The sequence below is a fragment of the Vicia villosa genome, linkage group LG5 (assembly GCF_029867415.1).
Source record: "Vicia villosa cultivar HV-30 ecotype Madison, WI linkage group LG5, Vvil1.0, whole genome shotgun sequence".
Taxonomy (NCBI): domain Eukaryota; kingdom Viridiplantae; phylum Streptophyta; class Magnoliopsida; order Fabales; family Fabaceae; genus Vicia; species Vicia villosa.
Window position 1 is genome coordinate 34789143 of NC_081184.1, and position 23344 is coordinate 34812486.

Here is a 23344-nt window from a genome sequence, read left to right on the forward strand (position 1 = left end):
GTTTTGTTTTGAGTTTTGGTCTTAATTATTGTTTTGTTCTAATAAATAATAGGGTTAATGAACTTTTTGGTCCCTCTAAATATTGTAGATTTCGTTTTTAGTCCCTCTAAAATTTTCCTTTAAGAAATAGTCCCTTCAAAATTTTTCATCTAAACTATTGGTCCCTAACGTCAAATTTGCTAGAGATTAGCTACGACTTTAGCCATTGATTAGCTACGAAATTTGACGTTAGGGACCAATAGTTCAGAAGAAAAATTTTGAAGGGACGATTTCTTGAAGGAAAATTTTGGAGGGACTAAAAACGAAATTTGAAATATTTAAAGGGACGAAAAAGTTCATTAACCCTAAATAATAATATACAATAATTAATAACTGTTAATATTTAACTAAATACTTCATATCTATTGTATTAGTAGTAAATTGGCTTGTTTATATTAATGTTAGATTTTATTTAAAATGTTAAATAATAATAATAGTAGGTTTTACGATGTTTTGTTAAACAATTTTTTTCAAAAATAATTAAAATATTTTGTTTTGGAAAAATATATTTTAACTATTTTTTTCATTAAGTAATTAGTTTATTAAATATTTTAACTATTTAGTATCTCAAATATTGAACTTTTAAATATATAGTTTATTAAAAAATAATGAATAAATTAATGAAAAGTTATGAATATAAGGGACTTTAATGAACGAAATATTTAATAAACTAAATATTTAACAAAATAAATATTTAACAAATTAAATATTTTTTACTATTTAATCTTTCAATTATTAATATTTAAACTACTTTAACATTTTAACGTTTTTAAACCATTAGCATTTTCAATAATTAAATATTTTAACATTTTAATATTTTTAATTTAGAGTTAATGAACTTTTTGGTCCCTCTAAATATTGCATATTTCATTTTTAGTCCCTCCAAAAATTTTCTTTAAGAAATCGTCCCTTCAAATTTTTTTGTCTAAACTATTGGTCCCTAACGTCAAATTTGCTAGAGATTAGCTACGACTTTAGCCACCGATTAGCTACGAAATTTGACGTTAGGGACCAATAGTTCGAAAGAAAAATTTTGAAGGGACGATTTCTTGAAGAAAAATTTTAGAGGGACTGAAAACGAAATCTGCAATATTTAGAGGGACCAAAAAGTTCATTAACCCTTTAAACTATTAACGTTTAAATATTTTAAAATCTACCATTATTATTCGACATTATTATTGAATATTTTAAACTAAACCTAATATAATATATATAAAATATTCATTATATACATTAAATATGCCACTTGGCTACTAATATATTAAATATGCTGAAAGTATTCATTATATACATGCATGCATTCAGTTAGATGGAGAGGGTTTGAATCTTTATAAGACCAACTTTTAAAAAATTTGATTTTCAGGATTTAACACTTAAATAATTAAATAATATTAAATTTTCCTAGTGGAGTATGTCATAAATAAAAAAATAAAAAGCATGTCAACTCAGTAAACATTAGCCACCTAAGCATTAACGTTAGGGAGTAACGCCAACAAGAAATGAACATATAGGGACCTGCACCAAAAAAAAAAGATTCAGGGACGAAAATAAAAAACACGTTAACTTTAGGGATGACAAGAAGACCCAAACCTGCGGGGCCCATCCGCACCCGAACCCGAGTCAACGGGTGAAAACCCTAGTTGACTGGGTTTGGGTGCGGGTGCGGGTTTGGGTAGTGTGAAACCCGCACCCGAAACTCGAAATCACACTCGCTTATATATATATATATATTGTGGAAAGTTGTAGAAAAATGTATTTTATGTATTTTATTGCGGGTTCGGGTTTGGGTGAGAAAACCCGAACCCAACGGGTGTGGGTGTTATTTTTCCACCAGAACACCCTTTGGGTTTGGGTTTGGGTTCAGGTGTCGATTTCGGGTGCGAGTTTGGGTAGTGCAAAACCCGCACCCGACCCGACCCGTTGCCAACCCTAGTTAACTTACAGGGACGAAAACACTATTTAAGCCATTTTTTTTTTTGCTTTTTTTCAATTTTATTTAAGTTCAAGAATAAAATGCGCATAAAAATTTAAATAGTATATATAAATAATAATTATAAAATAATTTAATTAAAAATAATAAATATATATAAGAAATCATTCTAAAATTTAAAACAAATAAGATGTCATACTAGAATATTAATAAATCACTTTAAAATGCCTTGAAACAAGAAAATAAAATAATGTCTACAATAATAACTATAAATATCATCAATCTCCATATGCTAGCCTAATTTTCTCCATCTTTCTTGATAATTATCCACAAACTATTTTATTTAGTCATTGCATAAAGACCGGTAAAATAGTATGAAACATTATAATTATAATATCATGTTTGTACTATTATAATTCTATAATATTTATTTTTGCAAGTTGATTGATAGGGACCATATTCTCGATAATATTTACCTGCCCTTCTTTTAACTAGTTCCTTATCCATCGTAAATTCTAGACCACTTCTATATCTTTCTTGTACACGGGCATTGTTAGAATATTTTCTCTTTCTACCTTTTGTTTGTGATACATGAGATCTTGGACATTATAATTCAAAACATTATCATGTGTGTAATCTATATATTGTTGTTGCAAATCTTTAAGAGTGTCATTTACATTGGATAATTTTAATCCCATTGTTTTCCAAGCATTACAAATGCGCCCAAACTCTACCATAATAGGGATAGCAATGGGCAGGGTTTGGGCAGGGTACTATAGTATCCGTCCCCATACCCGCAGTTTAAAAAAATCCCCGTACCCGAGCCCAAACTCGCGTGGGTATCAATATTCATGCCCGTACCCGTACCATGTGGGTACCTCAATGCCCATACCCGTACCCGTTTACCCGCATTTATAGTAAAATTAAATCGTTTAATTACAAAATATCATATTGTTTAAGTCTTTTAAACAATATTAAAAAAATTATGTATGTTATTGTTGAGTTAAGAAACAAATAAACACTTTTATTAAAACGTGTAATGATTTAATAGCGATATATTTAAAAAAATAAATTAGAATCATGCATTTTTATATAATAATATAAATGACATTATAGAAATATGCAGTGTGGGTATGGGGCGGGTTGGGTAGTAAGGTACCCGTGCCCGCACCCATACCCGCATATTTTAATGGGTAATTACCCGTGCCCGTGCCCATACCCATTTTTATGGGTATTTACCCTACCCGATATGGGGTTTTTTGTGGGTACCCACTGGGGATGGGCCAAATTGCCATCCCTATACCATAATAAACTCATATGCTGCTTCTTTTGATTGTTTAGCAAAATTTATAAATTTGCTAAATTATTGATGCACATGTACACTTCTCAAAGTATCCACCTCATCATTATGAGAATCCATAACACTAACCTCCATGTATTTATTAGCTTCTTTTGTCCAGTGAGGCAATATATATTGACTAGGAATTTTAAGTATATTTTTAGCTTGAAAATTTGTCAAAATGTGTGTGCATAATATTCCCTTAAATTCAAAATGTTGACAACTACAAGTAGCATCCTTTGCGTCTAAATTTATATATATGTTGAAATTGTATATTGGAGTACTTTTAGTTTATCATTTCCACAGGGATTGGTGCGATATCGCCGCCGTTCTATAGTTTATGTTGCCTTGAGTTAAAGTTACTTTGGGTTTGGTTTGGTAAAAGATCATTCACAAGTTTAGTAGCAAAGAGTAAAATTAGGAAAGTTTTAAGTTTAAAGAAACGTATCAAGACTTGATTAAATCGACCTAAAATTGTATATCTTCCTACAAACATGCGTATGAAGTCGTTATCAATCAATACTTCACGTATCGTTCGTCTATACCGTTCGTTTCCACAACGTTATAGCAAGATTTACCTTATTGTTCAACCAACGATTTCTCAACCGATTGAACAATACAAATAACGTTTATAAATCGATACAAAGTGATTATCAACCATTAACTCTATGTCTAGACTTAATGTTTGATAGATGATGGAGTTAGATCAAGATTGAAATATTGTATTTTACAAACATTTAAACCATAGAAAATTAAGATAAAGCAAACTAGACCATCTATATTGATTAACAACTTGTTCATACACAATATTCATAAGAAAAACATACAAAAAAGAAGGAAGATTACATCAAAGCCTTGACAACAAAAGTGTTTAGCTATCCATTGACATGGTAGCTTGCACAAGAAGGAAGGAAGGAAGAAGATCAAGCATCAACGATGATTTCTCGACGATCAATGCTTCGATTCTTCGATTCTATGTTGAAATACTGAATTTAGGGTTTCTTGGCTCTTCAAATGGTGTAACCCTTCACAAAAACAGAACTGACCCTTATATACAAAAATCAGAATCTGTTCAGCGTGTGTCGCGCGCTCTAGCTCGCGTCGCGAGCCCTTCATTAATGATCAAACTACCATAAAGCTCGCATCGGGCGCTCCTCTCATCGCGACGCGCAGAAGTCATTGGATTTTGAACTTTATTTTCTCTTACAGCGCGCGGCGCGTGCTCCATCTTGCGACGCGTCATTGAGCAGACTTTGAAACTTTGTCTTTGCAATTGGTTCATCAATCCAAGCCTCAAATTCCATCCTAAAAAGAAAACCTGCACAAAAATCCCTATAAAATAGATTAACAGAAAACTAAAGCGTAATAAACTAAACTACTACTATTTACTTCAAAAATAAATGGGGATCTATGAATATGCGATAAAAATAGTCGAAAGGTACCAAATATAATAGCAAATATTAACACAATTTGGCCCCTAATAATCTACGATGAATTTGTCACAATCTTTAAAACAATTAGATATTTGAGATGTTGAGTCGGAGAGATTAATTTGCTATTAAATATAGTACTTAATTAATTATAAAATAAATAATGTGTATTGTAAAACCGGTATAAAAGGTAAGATTATCTACTCTTCACAAAAAAAATCTTATCATTACTAATGTGTATTTGAAAAGATTATTTTCAAATTGTCCATAAATGATTTGATCATCAAATTTGAAATATCTAAATAAATTCAAAACTAATTTTGTTATAGGGAAATGATATAACACACCCTTTCATTTGTAACAGGGGGATTCAAAAGATTTTTGTAATTACAAACGAGTGTAACTCTTCAGATGTAATTTGATCTCTCCTCTCTCTTTAAAAAAATGACCCTTTAGGGTTTTCAACCAGGGACATTTGGCTCATAGTCTGAACCTTTCCACCAAGTCACTTATGATATTTGATATATATTTGCAATTCATTTGTATATATTACATAATAAGATACTTTTTTTGAAATAGATTTTGTTTTGTTTTGAGTTTTGGTATTAATTATTGTTTTGTTCTAATAAATAATAACATATAGTAATTAATAACTGCTAATATTTAACTAAATACTTCATATCTATTGTATTAGTAGTAAATTGGCTTGTTTATATTAATGTTAGGTTTTATTTAAAATGTTAAATAATAATAGTAGGTTTTACGATGTTTTGTTAAACAATTTTTTTCAATAATAATTAAAATATTTTGTTTTGGAAAAAAATATTTTAACTACTTTGTTCATTAAGTAATTAGTTTATTAAATATTTTAACTATTTAATATCTCACCTATTAAAATTTTAAATATATAGTTTATTTAATAATTAGTTTATTAAAAAATAATGAATAAATTAATGAAAAGTTATAAATATAAGGGACTTTAATGAACTAAATATTTAATAAACTAAATATTTAACAAAATAAATATATAACAAATTAAATATTTTTTACTATTTAATCTTTCAATTATTAATATTTAAACTATTTTAAGATTTTGACGTTTTTAAACTATTAACATTTTCAATTATTAAATATTTTAACATTTTAATATTTTTAAACTATTAACTTTAAATATTTTAAAATCTACCATTATTATTCAACATTATTATTTAACATTTTAAATTAAACCTAATATAATATATAAAATATTCATTATATACATTAAATATGCCACTTGACTACTAATACATTAAAGGAAAAAACTTATGTACAATTCTTTAGGTGTGGTTCTTACTATTTTCCAATGAAAATATGATAAATATACTTAAATATACACTTGTCATATTTTCATTGGAAAATAGTAAGAACCACAACTAAAGAATTGTACCTAAGTTTTGTCCTACATTAAATATGCTTAAAGTATTCATTATATATATGTGCTTTATAAACATTAAACAAAAAACATGAGTGGCTTGGTGGAGAGGAATGCATGCATTTAGTTAGATGGAGAGGGTTTGAATCTTCATAAGACCAACTTTTAAAAATTTTAATTTTCAAGATTTAACACTCAAATAATTAAATAATATTAAAAAAATTTAATTTTCAAGATTTAACACTCAAATAATTAAATGATATTAAATTTGCCTAGTGGAATATATCATAAATAAAAAACAAAAAGCATGCCAACTCAGTAAACATAAGATTCAGAGACGAAAATAAAAAACACGCTAACTTACAGGGACAAAAACTCTATTTAAGCTTTAATATTTTTATTGCTTTTTTTTTCCATTTATTTAAATTAAGAATAAAATGCGCATAAAAATTTAAATAGTATATATAAATAATAATTATAAAATAATTTAATTAAAAATAATAAATATATATAAGAAATCATTCTAAAATTTAAAACAAATAAGATGTCATACTGGAATATTAAGAAATCACTTTAAAATGCATTGAAACAAGAAAATAAAATAATGTCTACAATAATAACTATAAATATCATCAATCTCCATATGCTAGCCTAATTTTCTCCATCTTTCTTGATAAGTATCCACGAATTATTTTATTTAGTCATTGCATAAGGACCGGTAAAATAGTATGAAGCATTATAATTATAATATCATGTTTGTCCTATTATAATTCTATAATATTTATTTTTGCAAGTTGAGTGATAGTGACCATATTCTCCATAATATTTACATGCCCTTCTTTTAACTAGTTCCTTATCCATCAAAAATTGTAGACCACTTCTATATCTTTCTTGCACACGGGCATTGTCAGAATATTTTCTCTTTCTACTTTTTGTTTGTGATACATGGGGGTCTTGGATATTATAATTCAAAACATTATCATGTGTGTAATCTATATATTGTTGTTGCAAATCTTTAGGAGTGTCATTTACATTGGATAATTTTAATCCCATTGTTTCCAAAGCATTACAAATATGCTCAAACTCTACCATAATAAACTCACATGCTGCTTCTTTTGATTGTTTAGCAAAATTTAAAAATTTGCTAAATTATTGATGCACGTGTACACTTCTCAAAGTATCCACCTCATTATTATGAGAATCCATAACACTAACCTCCATGTATCTATTAGCTTCTTTTATCCAGTGAGGCAATATATATTGACTAGGAATTTTAAGTATATTTTTATCTTGAAAATTATTCAAAATGTGTGTGCATAATAATCCCTTAAATTCAAAAAGTTGACAACTACAAGTAACATCCTTTGAGTTTAAATTTATATCAACGATGAATTTGTCATAATATTTAAAACAAGTAGATATTTGATACATATATTGTGATCCTTTTTTCTCAATCTTATGCTTTGTAAATTGGCTAACAAGTGCAAGCTCATGGTGAAAATTTCCAAACATATTTCTAGTATAAATCGAAGCAGCTGAGAATAAAGAAGAGAAATATCAACTACATTCCTAGGGGACACGTGGAAATATTTTGCATTTGGAAGGAGTTATTATGTGAAAGGACAAGAATGAGGCACTAAAAGACAAAAGACAGTTTATAGTACGGGTACTAATGCTCCACGCTACCATAAGGATAACGTCATCTACTTGTCCGCACGAGCAGATTGCCATGATACACTTTGTCTCCCACTATCGTATGTACCTAATTCTACTATTGTATAAATGAGAAGAAATAGGGCGAATGATGTTGATTCTTTTTTGGGCCTCATTTGACATTTATTCTCGAGCCCATGATCCAAGACAATGCGTAAAACCCTAGCTGAAGTAAATAAGAAAAAAATATAAAATAAAAGCAAAACACGAGTGCCAAGTAAATGGCACTTATCTTTGTTTTCGGCCATGTGTTAGAAAGTACTAGTGTATTGTATAGTTTAAGTTACAATACATTTTAATTGACAAAGAGATGTCATTTTACATTAAAAGTCACATAGATACAGTAATACGTATGATTTGTCATATATATTGTTATTTAGAAGGAAAAAAGCATTTATTCTAGTATGTTACGATTGGTTAAAAAATTTGAGGCCCTAAGAAGTACTTGAGCTAGTAAGATCTGATTGGTAAAAATGTGTGGAGAAATTTTCATTCTAAAGGATAGAAAAACACTTAGAAAGGGGGGGTTTGAATAAGTGTAGTCTAAAAACTTGAACGATAAAAATAAATTGCACAGTTGTTTTTATCCTGGTTCGTTGTTAACTAAACTACTCCAGTCCACCCCCACGGAGTGATTTACCTCACCTGAGGATTTAATCCACTAATCGCACGGATTACAATGGTTTTCCACTTAGTCCGCGACTAAGTCTTCTAGAGTATCCTGATCACAACCTGATCACTCCAGGAACAAATGCTTAGACACAAGCTAAGACTTTCTTAGAGTATCCTGACCACCACGTGATCACTCTAGTTACAACTGCTTAGACACAAGCTAAGACTTCCTAGAGTATCCTGATCAACACTTGATCACTCTAGTTACTTACAAATTAATGTAATCAATTCTAAGAGTATTACAAATGCTTCTGAAAAGCTATAATCACAACAGTGATATTTCTCTTAACGTTTAAGCTTAATCTCACTAATATATTACAACAGCAATGTAGTGAGCTTTGATGAAGATGAAGTTTCTGAGCTTTGAATTTGATCAGCGTTTCAGCAAGTTAATTGTTAGCAAAATCGTCAACCTTGCTTCTCATCAGAACTTCATACTTATAGGCGTTTGAGAAGATGACCGTTGGGTGCATTTAATGCTTTGCGTGTTCCGTACAACATTGCATTTAATGTTTCACACTTTTGTCAACTACCTCGAGCCTTGTTCACGCTGTGTCTACTGACGTTGCCTTTAATAGCTTCCAACGTTCCTTTTGTCAGTCAGCGTAGCCTGCCACTTGTACTTTCTTCTGATCTGATGTTTGTGAATATAATATTTGAATATCATCAGAGTCAAACAGCTTGGTGCATAGCATCTTCTTGTCTTCTGACCTTGAAGTGCTTATGAGCGTGATACCATGAGAACTTCAGTGCTTCTGCTTCTGATCTCAAGTTCTTCTGATGCTTCCATAGACCCATGTTCTGATTCTGCCTTGACCATTTTCTGATGTCTTGCCAGACCATGTTCTGATGTTGCATGCTGAACCTTCTGAGACAAAGCTTTTGAGCGCTGATTTGTGCATACTCTTTATATATTTCCAGAAAGGAAAATTGCAATGTATTAGAGTACCACATTATCTCACACAAAATTCATATCCTTGTTATCATCAAAACTAAGAATATTGATCAGAACAAATCTTGTTCTAACATATTCCACCCCATATGTTTTTTCATGCTGTGAAAATTCCAACATACCCTTATATTTTGAATATACCTATTCGAAGACACATTTTTAAAAAAAAAAAGTGACTTCTTATATGCATATCAGAAGTCACTGTTTTTGGGAAAGAGGTGTCGCACACTCGCGAAATGAACAGAGTCGCCACCAATATATTTATCCCATAGAGGGAAAGGAATATCAGGAAACCTAGAATAAGGATAAGAGAAGGTCTTTCGACCAGAGGTAGGGTACGGGAGTCGGTTACGCGAGGGGAAGGTACTAGCACCCCTCACGCCCATCGTACTCGATGGTATCCACCTATGTTTGTTGCTATCTAAAGGGTGTATAAATCTAATGCTTAATGCTAAGGGAATGTATGCAAATGAAAGAAAAAGAAACACGGGGAAAATAAGGTTTTTAAATAGTTGTGCTCGCTTAGGCCCCGCGACCTAATGCCTACGTATCCTTTTCAGGAATCAGAGCGCCGTAGTTCGGCTCTTTAGTTTTTGTTTGTTTTTGTGTTTTTTAGTTGAACAGTTACATTCGCACTCCGCTGCTCGACCTCTGGAGTCTTAAGTTGGGAATGGATCGGAAATAACGTGTCCGATTAAGGGAAAGAATGCCTCGGAGGCGAGATAGAGAAGAGAGAGATTTGTCGAGCGTTTCGGGTCTACCCCTTAAACAAGGGAGACTCGAATTACTCTTGTTGGTGTTTTTTAAGATTGAGAACTTCCACTCAAGTGATCCCCTTAAACAAGAGGGACGAGAGTTTCCATTCCCTTTTTCATTAGTCAAGCATTTATTAGTCATTTTTTAGGTGTTTTCTTGGTATCTTTTAAGGGAAATTAAGTCAAGTATTTGTTAAGTGTTTTAAAGTTGAAAAGGAAAAGAAATGGGAAACTAGCCTAATATGAATTAACTAGCCTAATGTTAAAATGGGAATTTCTAGATCCTAATGTTATCATGGTTTCTACCTAGAGTTAGGATTTAAAGAAACATGGAAAATAAAGTCACAATAGAAGCAAAAATTTGAGAATGACACAATGGTACAAAATTTCACACAAGCATGAAATAACAAGTCAAAAATATAGTACAAAAATGAACTAAAATACTATTATTTTTTATTGATTTTTATGGGAGAAATTGGATTACAAGTCAAATAAAAGACTAAAACTAATAGCCTAAAACTAATATTTTTTATGACCATTTTTATATGACAAAATATGTAATAAAGTCTAAAAATGATAGGAAAAGTCAGCATTTTTACTACTAAAAGAAATAACAAAAAAAACTAATTAGAATCTAAATTTATTGATTAAAAACAATCATGGAACTGGGGGTGCAAAATTGAAGTTGATGGTGCATATAGAAACGTGGGCGCAAGGCCTAGCCAGAGTTGGCCCAAGGAGTATTGTAGTTGCTGAATTTTTGTTTGTCAAAAAATGATGCAGTGTCATGGGCCAAAGGGGGTGTGAACATAAGAATGGCCTAAGAATAGTTTTTCTGTTACAGACAAAAATGCCAAAAAAGATGATAACGGGCTCAGAGATGATGAATAACAATTAATGGCCCAAGACTTATTGAGTTGATCCAAATGATTATTATGTTATTATTCAATTCAAACTTTAATAATCAAATTAACAATTAACTCAAATTATTCACATTAAACTCACATTAAACCTAATTAATTCACATTCGATACTCATAAAATTACACAAAATTAAAAGAGGATTAGGGTAAAGTTGTGACCGTTCAATTCAGCTTCAGCTTCAAGAGAAACTCTCTTCTACTTCGCGAAACGTCGACGGCGCGATCTCCCTCGGCCATGACATCGCATCATCCTTTCCTTCCGGTTAACAGCGTGACGGCGTCACTATCTTCTCCGATGAGTACTCCGCCACTCCCTCAGTTCCGATCTTGTCTCGATTTCTCTCGGTCTCTACTTTCGCGGATTTCCCCAATCTGTTCTCCGATCAAAACTCCGCCGCTGTGACCTCGCGTTGTTCTCCTGAGACCGTCGTGTTTCTTGGATTGAGGTTCAGGTGATACGTTCTTCCTTCTTCTTTGATCCCGTTGATTCTGAATCTTTCTCTTCGTCTCTATGAGTTTTCTCTTTTGAATGATTGTTGTTGTTGCGTTGGAGAGCAGAATCGTTGCGATGAAGGTGACTGAGGTTGGTGATTGAAGATGAAGGTTATGATGAAGATTGAAGAAAGGTTGAAGATTCTGTGGCGGCGGGATTTGGAGTGTTCTCGTCGACGAACAGATGAAGAATGGTGGTGGTTATATGAAGAACTAAAGGTACGAATCCCTCAGATTATGAAGCGCGATTGATGATTCTTCTGTACTCTGATTTTCTGATTTTTGCAGAATTCTTGAATCGGTAGCGATGATAATGAAGATTGGAGATTAAGGAGGTTGATGTATGATTGTGTGTGTCAAGAGAGTGAAGAGAAGGAGATGGTCTGAAGCAGAGAAATGGTGGAGAATGGTGAATTGAAGATGGTTATCGAAGTGAAGGGATGAAGATGATGATGAATAGTGAGAAGTGATGAAGTGAATTGTGGAAAATGGTGGTGACAAAATGGTTGAAGAAGAATCGTAGAAGTGAAGGGTGAAGATTATGAATTGTGGAAGAGAGTGAAGAATGGCTGAGGTTGAAGAATTGTGGAGAAGTGGAGAGAGTTCAGAGAGAGTTTGAAGTGAGAGTGGATGGAGATGATGGACTGATTTCTAAAGAAAATGGTGGAGACCCCCTTGTGAATGAGTAGTGATTAGTTTATATAGTTGAAGGTGATTGTTGAAGAAATTGGAGATGAGTTGATCTGGGCCATTAGATTAGGGTCGGTTAGTTATTGAATCAGAGGGTGGAGATTGGACAGTTGTGGAAGTTAGAATCAGTTGGGAAATTCTGTTAGGAATTAAAGGGTGAGGATTGAATCAGTTCTCAAGTTAGTTTCTTTCTGTTCTCATTCTGTTCGTTCTGTTACTGATTCTGTTGCAACTCTGTGTAACTGATTTTTCTGCTGTTAAAAGTTGTTTAGAGATGGTTAGAAATCTGTTATGGGTAGTTACGATTCTGTTAGAGTTATGTTTGATAGTTAGAAGGAAAAGATTGGTTACAGTTGGTTAGAGAGAGTTAGTTAAACTTGTTTTGTACTAGGTTGTTAGAGGTGGTTAAATCAGTTAGAGAAATTAGGAAGAGGTTAGCAATTGGTTAGGACAGTTAGGTGTTTGTTATAATTCTGTTATGAGAAGTTGAGGTTAAAGGGCAGTTGGTATAACTTGTGAACTTGTTTGGCTTGTGGATTTTTATTTGGTTTTCTTCTTGAATTTGTATGCAGGCTGCAGGTTTTGTTGAAGGGCCTAATTGGAATATGATGCAGAATAAGACAATTTGATAGGTGTATGAATTTGTGATAATGAGGCTATAGGTTGGATGCATAACCCATGCAGTCAGACTAGAATTGATGTTGTACGCGACTTATCCGCCGCACATTGAAATGAATCGGTTTTTGTGAGCTTTGTTCAAAATTGTCTGAAGTTGTTAACAGGTATGGAGCTGTTTTGGATTTGTTTCTTTTTTCCTTTGAACTGATGCTATATGACCTGATCACCTTCACCTTGTGAATTCTCTTTTTGGATCTTAAGTGTTGCACTGATTCATTCTTCTGATCAGCAGCTTATAACTTTGAATGCTGACTGGTGCTGAATGTGTGTAGGTTCTGGCTCAGCTTGAAACATGGTTTGGTAGATGGTGATATCGGCTGTATGAAGGGAGATGGAGACATGGGAGACATTGATGATGGTGAATCCGGAAAGAGGCTTATAGCGGCAGCCATGCCCGTGACATTAGGAGCAGCTGCAGCTGAAGTTTACTTTGGTGGGAGCAAGTGTGGGTTCTGATTTGAGTCCAAGATTTTTTTTGTTGTCTTTGAAACACATTATGTAAATAAAAATACCCTCAATGTAATAATTCAAGGTAGAACTCATTGAACTTGTTAGGATAAGGTTCTGTTTATCAACGGCTCCGTTTTGGTTAATGTCATTAGGCTATGATTGTAATTGAATTTTGAAATGGAATTTTGGCCTTGCAAACTTGTAATTAATCATGATGTAACTTATGATTCAAATGGATATAGTGCTCCTCTATGTCAGTCAATGTTCAATGTTTCTATATATCTTGTATTCAACAAAAGTCAATGTAACCACACTTCTTTATTTGAACAATTCCAAATCAAATTGTATTACAAGCAATTGAAAGGATGATGCCTTGATCCTTGATTTAATAGTAATACCTTGATATACCTTTGAAGGTGATTTTGTCTTGAAGTATAGAAGAAATGAAACTTTAATAATTTAAGATCTCTGATTCCAATGTCAATGGTTGTTTAATGATGCATGATTTTATTGATGACCTAAGATGTAAATGAATGAGATATGTAAGCTAATTAAGAATAATTAGATGGGAAAATTTTGGGGTGCAACAGCTGCCCCTATTTAATCGTCTTGAACCTGAGGGTGAGATTTGCGTTTGCCTTTCGAACATTCAAGGTAGAAGAAGATTAAATACCAAGTGAACCTGAAAATTTGCCTGGAGAAAGATGAGATCCACTGGGGTGAAAGCGATGTCAACTCCACTGAGGAAAAGTGTATCAATTCTGGATTGAAAAAGAAAAGTAGGTCAACTCTGGGTTGAAGAACAAAGGGAGGTCAACTCTGGGTTGGATAAGAGGTAGACATCAATTCTGGATTGAGAACGGAAAAGGAAACTAGTATTAGTGAGACAAGATATAGGCATCAACTCTAGGTTGAGAAAGAAGGAAAGAAAATCAACTCTGGATTGAAAACAGGAGATAGACATCAACTCTGGGTTGAGAGAAAGTAATTCAACTCTGGGTTGAGAGGGGAAGGGCGAATAATTAGAAATAACCGTCAACTCTGGGTTGAGTGGGAAAGAGAAATCAATTCTGGATTGAACAAGGGACAACCGTCAACTCTGGGTTGAGTAAAAGATAACCGTCAACTCTGGGTTGAGTGGGAAAAGCAAAAGATAACCGTCAACTCTGGGTTGAGTGGGAAAGGAGAAAAGATAACCGTCAACTCTGGGTTGAGTGGGAAAAAGAATCAATTCTGGATTGAACAAAGGACAACCGTCAACTCTGGGTTGAGTGGGAAAGAAAGAAGATAACCGTCAACTCTGGGTTGAGAGGGAAAAGATAATAATCAATTCTGGATTGAACAAAGGATAACCGTTAACTCTGGGTTGAGTGGGAAAAAGAAAAGAAATAACTGTCAACTCGATAATTAACTCGGGGTTAAAAGATGAAAGGAAAATCAACTCTGGGTTGAACCTAAAAACATCAACTCTGGGTTGAAAGAGAGACACCAGTCTGAGCTAGGTAAGAAAACATGGGTTTGGAGAAAGATGAACATGATTGACTATGGGAGATGACACTACAATGGTAACTCTGAGTGATCCAGTGGAATATCAACTGAATGCTTTGTTGGGACCTCATCCGATGAGTAACTTGGCTTATGCTTCATATGCAATGTTTGATTTATTTGTGCACTTCTAGAGATGCAATGCTATGGATTCTATATGCAGTGTACTGATTGATTAGGGTTTCTACTTTTGTGGGGAATAGATTAGGCAGAGTTCTGAAACTCTGTTTGATTCAAGATAAGGTGGATTCCCCTGCTTTATTGATGATTGGATCATTAAGGGAGAAATGCCAATGAGAATGCAATGATATGCATGATGCATGTATGATTATGAATGGAATGATTGTTTCCAAGATACCAGGACTGGGTGGAGGATGTCCTTGCGGAAAGGTTGTTGCTTGAAGGATAGAACTTGTGAAGGTGAGGTGTTTGGCTTGACTCCTCGACACTTGTCTTGATATCTGACACTTGATTGATGAAGAGATGAATCGTTACTAGCTTGCCCCAGCGTGTATGATCTCTTGAGATAGAACTTTGACGTGCTTGAATCATGGAGACTTGAAATGGTATGCCCCAGTGTAGATCGAGGGATGAATGCCCCAGATTGAAGGGAGCTCTTCCACCTAATGGACTCTTCGGGTATTTGCTCAATGGGTGACCAACCTTTGCCTTCGTAAGATTACTCAATGGAATTTCCATGTTGAACTTTCCTTGGTATCAAGTACTTACTTTCAAGTTGGAGACAATTCTGTTTTGAAAAGGATAATGAGAATGCAATGCACATGTTAATCTCAAAGAAAAGTTTTTATTTGTCAAAATGTTGTACTGATACTAACGCAAGTGACAAGCAACATTAGGAGTCAGTTTTGACATGATTTTACAGTTTGTATGCTTTCGGAACGAACCCTGCTTCAATTAGGACTTTTGAGGGTTGTAACGTGGTCGGGTTCATGGTTTGAGAAACAAAGGATAAAGGCTCAAGTTCTACTTAACCCACCCCTTCTTCGTGGTGTTCTCCAGTCCTACGTTCAGCTAGTTTGACACGAGTGTTCGCCTCTCAGGAAGGATTGTGATGGACGAGGATCCTTTATAGCTTTGATGGAGGTGGCAGTCACCCTTTGGGTCTTTTGTTGATGGTCACAACAACTTGTCCCTTGGAGGATTCCTCTTTGGCTTTTGTCTTTTGTTTTCCCTAACTTTTGCCTGGACAAAAAGTTTCTTTTGACTTTGGATTTCGTTGTCCAGCGGGATATGCCCTAATTTTTTCCTAAGGCATTTGCTTCAAAGCTTTTTTTTTTCTTTTGACTTAGCGGGCTATTGCTTCTTTCTTTTTTGATCATGATTCATAACTTTCTTTTCATTCTTCTTTTTTTTTTGTCTCGTTCGGGAACAAGTTGCATGACTTTTGTGATTGACTTGATGAAAAGGTTGTGACTGCCCTTTTCTTAGTGAATGGGAGACATCCATTGTGGATTATGCTCTTCTTCTTTGTTGTGAGATGTGAGATATGATTGATCCTCTGAGGAGATACCTGAAAGTTGAGCACTCGGTCGCACTGACTGAAGACTACCCTGCCCCTGGTTAAGATGAAGGGTTTCATTGTATTATATTTTTTTTTTGAAATGAAACTACTACTCCTTAGGCTCAAAGGGGTTGACGAGGGTTTCACTCCCTTATAACTCCAGTGTTTAGGAATTGAAACAATGCCTGTACATCGTCAGCAGGATCTTTGTTCCAAAAGCATACAATCAGTGATTCATGTGTTTTTTTATTTTCATCATTCTCCTTTTTTAGTTGCTTAAGACAAATGAGTTGAATATCAATGAACGTAATGACAAAGATGAAATGATTTGAGAAAAACATGTATATTGCATTATTTTTATTTATTCAAACCAAATGAGTTTCTTACAATGAGAAGTACTTGATAACAACAAAAGTAATACAATTGAAAATACTAAAGAAATCTATACAATGGCAAGCTTGGCCTTATTCTACTGCAAATGAAATGTTCTCTGACAAACATAAAGTCTTTAGGCTCCTTTGGTGGAAGGTGCCCCCTTTAGGGGGCATGGAGTTTTCTGATGGTAGCTTGGTCTTATTTGTAATTCCCCATGATTCTTCTTCTGTGAGCTTTTGTCAGATATCGGTGTGGAGGAATCGTCTTGACTGATCTGATGGAGAGGTAGGAGGTAGGAGTCTTGGTAACCATGGATGCATATGCATGGATGCAAAATGTTAATGATGATGCAAATGTATCATAAATCAGGATCAAGGATCAAGGCCTCCTGGATAACATCTTCTCATGGTTAATAAGATATGGTCGAATCCTCCAGATTCAGAGGTTCGACGTTGCTTTCTGGATAAACAGCTTGTGCATAAGTCAAAGATGGTCGAACCCTCCAGATTCAGAGGTTCGACGTTGATTCTGATAGATAACCTTTGCATAAGTCACATAAGGTCAAACCTCCAGATTCAGAGGTTCTACGTTGATTATGATATATAACTGATGTAGAACTTTTGTATAAGTCAAATGTCCCAGGATCAAAGGTTCGGCGCCTTTTATTAAATAGCAGAAATCCGGGTATGATGAAGGTCAGGTTTCCTGTCCCACCCCAATCTCACGGGTATGAAGTCTAGACGCGGACAGGTGGTCCCTAATGGTCACCAGGGTTAACGATTCCCATGGGGTACAATGTGTTTGAGGCACAAACGTGCCAGACACAATGTTCCATGAAAGAACCTCGCCTGGTCGTGGTACCCCATGTCAAGCTCGATCGTATCAAACTCTACGGGAGTTGACATGAGCATCCACACTAATCCTATGTGTCACTGGCCTGGGTAGTGGGCCTTTTACCTCACAAAAAAACCCCACCTGCAAAACAAATCAGGAAAAATATGTGGCCCCCACGTGGACCCATAATATAGTCCAGATGCATGCGAAAAGTAAACATGATATGCAAATAGGAAATAGACGAGATATACAAACATATATACAAAATGTAAACACATAAACAAATAAATAAACACCCAATAAAAGAAACAAACAAAGGCTAGGATCGACTCGCTAAGAATGGACCAGCACAGGTCTATCAACGTCCCCAGCAGAGTCGGCAGCTGTCGCACGCTCGCGAAATGAACAGAGTCGCCACCAATATATTTATCCCATAGAGGGAAAGGAATATCAGGAAACCTAGAATAAGGATAAGAGAAGGTCTTTCGACCAGAGGTAGGGTACGGGAGTCGGTTACGCGAGGGGAAGGTACTAGCACCCCTCACGCCCATCGTACTCGATGGTATCCACCTATGTTTGTTGCTATCTAAAGGGTGTATAAATCTAATGCTTAATGCTAAGGGAATGCATGCAAATGAAAGAAAAAGAAACACGGGGAAAATAAGGTTTTTAAATAGTTGTGCTCGCTTAGGCCCCGCGACCTAATGCCTACGTATCCTTTTCAGGAATCAGAGTGCCGTAGTTCGGCTCTTTAGTTTTTGTTTGTTTTTGTGTTTTTTAGTTGAACAGTTACATTCGCACTCCGATGCTCGACCTCTGGAGTCTTAAGCTGGGAATGGAGCGGAAATAACGTGTCCGATTAAGGGAAAGAATGCCTCGGAGGCGAGATAGAGAAGAGAGAGATTTGTCGAGCGTTTCGGGTGTACCCCTTAAACAAGGGAGACTCGAATTACTCTTGTTGGTGTTTTTTAAGATTGGGAACTTCCACTCAAGTGATCCCCTTAAACAAGAGGGACAAGAGTTTCCATTCCCTTTTTCATTAGTCAAGCATTTATTAGTCATTTTTTAGGTGTTTTCTTGGTATCTTTTAAGGGAAATTAAGTCAAGTATTTGTTAAGTGTTTTAAAGTTGAAAAGGAAAAGAAATGGGAAACTAGCCTAATATGAATTAACTAGCCTAATGTTAAAATGGGAATTTCTAGATCCTAATGTTATCATGGTTTCTACCTAGAGTTAGGATTTAAAGAAACATGGAAAATAAAGTCACAATAGAAGCAAAAATTTGAGAATGACACAATGGTACAAAATTTCACACAAGCATGAAATAACAAGTCAAAAATATAGTACAAAAATGAACTAAAATACTATTATTTTTTATTGATTTTTATGGGAGAAATTGGATTACAAGTCAAATAAAAGACTAAAACTAATAGCCTAAAACTAATATTTTTTATGACCATTTTTATATGACAAAATATGTAATAAAGTCTAAAAATGATAGGAAAAGTCAGCATTTTTACTACTAAAAGAAATAACAAAAAAAACTAATTAGAATATAAATTTATTGATTAAAAACAATCATGGAACTGGGGGTGCAAAATTGAAGTTGATGGTGCATATAGAAACGTGGGCGCAAGGCCTAGCCAGAGTTGGCCCAAGGAGTATTGTAGTTGCTGAATTTTTGTTTGTCAAAAAATGATGCAGTGTCATGGGCCAAAGGGGGTGTGAACATAAGAATGGCCTAAGAATAGTTTTTCTGTTACAGACAAAAATGCCAAAAAAGATGATAACGGGCTCAGAGATGATGAATAACAATTAATGGCCCAAGACTTATTGAGTTGATCCAAATGATTATTATGTTATTATTCAATTCAAACTTTAATAATCAAATTAACAATTAACTCAAATTATTCACATTAAACTCACATTAAACCTAATTAATTCACATTCGATACTCATAAAATTACACAAAATTAAAAGAGGATTAGGGTAAAGTTGTGACCGTTCAATTCAGCTTCAGCTTCAAGAGAAACTCTCTTCTCCTTCGCGAAACGTCGACGGCGCGATCTCCCTCGGCCATGACATCGTATCATCCTTTCCTTCCGGTTAACAGCGTGACGGCGTCACTATCTTCTCCGATGAGTACTCCGCCACTCCCTCAGTTCTGATCTTGTCTCGATTTCTCTCGGTCTCTACTTTCGCAGATTTCCCCAATCTGTTCTCCGATCAAAACTCCGCCGCTGTGACCTCGCGTTGTTCTTCTGAGACCGTCGTGTTTCTTGGATTGGGGTTCAGGTGATACGTTCTTCCTTCATCTTTGATCCCGTTGATTCTGAATCTTTCTCTTCGTCTCTATGAGTTTTCTCTTTTGAATGATTGTTGTTGTTGCGTTGGAGAGCAGAATCGTTGCGATGAAGGTGACTGAGGTTGGTGATTGAAGATGAAGGTTATGATGAAGATTGAAGAAAGGTTGAAGATTCTGTGGCGGCGGGATTTGGAGTGTTCTCGTCGACGAACAGAAGGTACGAATCCCTCAGATTATGAAGCGCGATTGATGATTCTTCTGTACTCTGATTTTCTGATTTTTGCAGAATTCTTGAATCGGTAGCGATGATGATGAAGATTGGAGATTAAAGAGGTTGATGTATGATTGTGTGTGTCAAGAGAGTGAAGAGAAGGAGATGGTCTGAAGCAGGGAAATGGTGGAGAATGGTGAATTGAAGATGGTTATCGAAGTGAAGGGATGAAGATGATGATGAATGGTGAGAAGTGATGAAGTGAATTGTGGAAAATGGTGGAGACAAAATGGTTGAAGAAGAATCGTAGAAGTGAAGGGTGAAGATTATGAATTGTGGAAGAGAGTGAAGAATGGCTGAGGTTGAAGAATTGTGGAGAAGTGGAGAGAGTTCAGAGAGAGTTTGAAGTGAGAGTGGAAGGAAATGATGGACTGATTTCTGAAGAAAATGGTGGAGACCCCCTTGTGAATGAGTAGTGATTAGTTTATATAGTTGAAGGTGATTGTTGAAGCAATTGGAGATGAGTTGATCTGGGCCATTAGATTAGGGTCGGTTAGTTATTGAATCAGAGGGTGGAGATTGGACAGTTGTGGAAGTTAGAATCAGTTGGGAAATTCTGTTAGGAATTAAAGGGTGAGGATTGAATCGGTTCTCAAGTTAGTTTCTTTCTGTTCTCATTCTGTTCGTTCTGTTACTGATTCTGTTGCAACTCTGTGTAACTGATTTTTCTGCTGTTAAAAGTTGTTTAGAGATGGTTAGAAATCTGTTATGGGTAGTTACGATTCTGTTAGAGTTATGTTTGATAGTTAGAAGGAAAAGATTGGTTACAGATGGTTAGAGGGAGTTAGTTAAACTTGTTTTGTACTAGGTTGTTAGAGGTGGTTAAATCAGTTAGAGAAATTAGGAAGAGGTTAGCAATTGGTTAGGACAGTTAGGTGTTTGTTATAATTCTGTTATGAGAAGTTGAGGTTAAAGGGCAGTTGGTATAACTTGTGAACTTGTTTGGCTTGTGGATTTTTATTTGGTTTTCTTCTTGAATTTGTATGCAGGCTGCAGGTTTTGTTGAAGGGCCTAATTGGAATATGATGCAGAATAAGACAATTTGATAGGTGTATGAATTTGTGATAATGAGGCTATAGGTTGGATGCATAACCCATGCAGTCAGACTAGAATTGATGTTGTACGCGACTTATCCGCCGCACATTGAAATGAATCGGTTTTTGTGAGCTTTGTTCAAAATTGTCTGAAGTTGTTAACAGGTATGGAGCTGTTCTGGATTTGTTTCTTTTTTCCTTTGAACTGATGCTATATGACCTGATCACCTTCACCTTGTGAATTCTCTTTTTGGATCTTAAGTGTTGCACTGATTCATTCTTCTGATCAGCAGCTTATAACTTTGAATGCTGACTGGTGCTGAATGTGTGTAGGTTCTGGCTCAGCTTGAAACATGGTTTGGTAGATGGTGATATCGGCTGTATGAAGGGAGATGGAGACATGGGAGACATTGATGATGGTGAATCCGGAAAGAGGCTTATAGCGGCAGCCATGCCCGTGACATTAGGAGCAGCTGCAGCTGAAGTTTACTTTGGTGGGAGCAAGTGTGGGTTCTGATTTGAGTCCAAGATTTTTTTTGTTGTCTTTGAAACACATTATGTAAATAAAAATACCCTCAATGTAATAATTCAAGGTAGAACTCATTGAACTTGTTAGGATAAGGTTCTGTTTATCAACGGCTCCGTTTTGGTTAATGTCATTAGGCTATGATTGTAATTGAATTTTGAAATGGAATTTTGGCCTTGCAAACTTGTAATTAATCATGATGTAACTTATGATTCAAATGGATATAGTGCTCCTCTATGTCAGTCAATGTTCAATGTTTCTATATATCTTGTATTCAACAAAAGTCAATGTAACCACACTTCTTTATTTGAACAATTCCAAATCAAATTGTATTACAAGCAATTGAAAGGATGATGCCTTGATCCTTGATTTAATAGTAATACCTTGATATACCTTTGAAGGTGATTTTGTCTTGAAGTATAAAAGAAATGAAACTTTAATAATTTAAGATCTCTGATTCCAATGTCAATGGTTGTTTAATGATGCATGATTTTATTGATGACCTAAGATGTAAATGAATGAGATATGTAAGCCAATTAAGAATAATTTGATGGGCAAATTTTGGGGTGCAACAAGAGGTGACTTCTAAGATGCATATCCAAAATAATCTAATATTTGTTAAAAATTAAAATCAAGGTGAATCAATACAATTAATAGTATAATTGATTGTATTAATCAAAATATATAATTAAATATATACCATAATAATCAAGAAATAATAATATTATTAGTCTAATAAATATTTATATCAACATATTATTTTAATATAAAATTAATTAAAGAAAAAAAATCTAATATAAATTAAAAATTATAATATCAATAGGAGGATATTTTTAACATGATAATTTCATTAATTATAATCATAATATTATAATCATTTAAAAAATAATTATTTTTATAATTTGTGGCAAATAAATCATTACAAAATTAAAATTTTATTTAATCTCTTTATTCCTTATTTATAACAATAGAATTTAAGTTATTCTTTATTAATAATAATTCACTTTATGCAGGTATATAAGTGTTTTATGCAAGACAATATTATTATGGATTGGCATCATTTGATGTGCCATAATATTGCTATACCTCGTGCAAAAGTAACTCTGTGACTGGTTTGTCACGGTCGTATGGCTACTAAGGACAGACTCTTCAATATGGGAATGCTGCAAGATACAAGATGTGAGCTTTGTGGCAATTCATATGAAACTTTGGATCACATAATGTTTAAATGCAGGTTTTCTATTAGTATCTGGATGGCTATTTTACAGTGGATGCAAATTGTTGATGTTAAAGACATAGATCTCCAATGGACCAAGAGATACACACATGGCAAAGGATGGAAGCAAAGGCCTGTTTAAGAAAGTGGCAGCTGAGACCCTTTATGGCATTTGGACGCACAGGAACCAATTTATTTTTAAGAAGGAAACTCTTACTATTGATGTTGATAGAACTATAAAGAA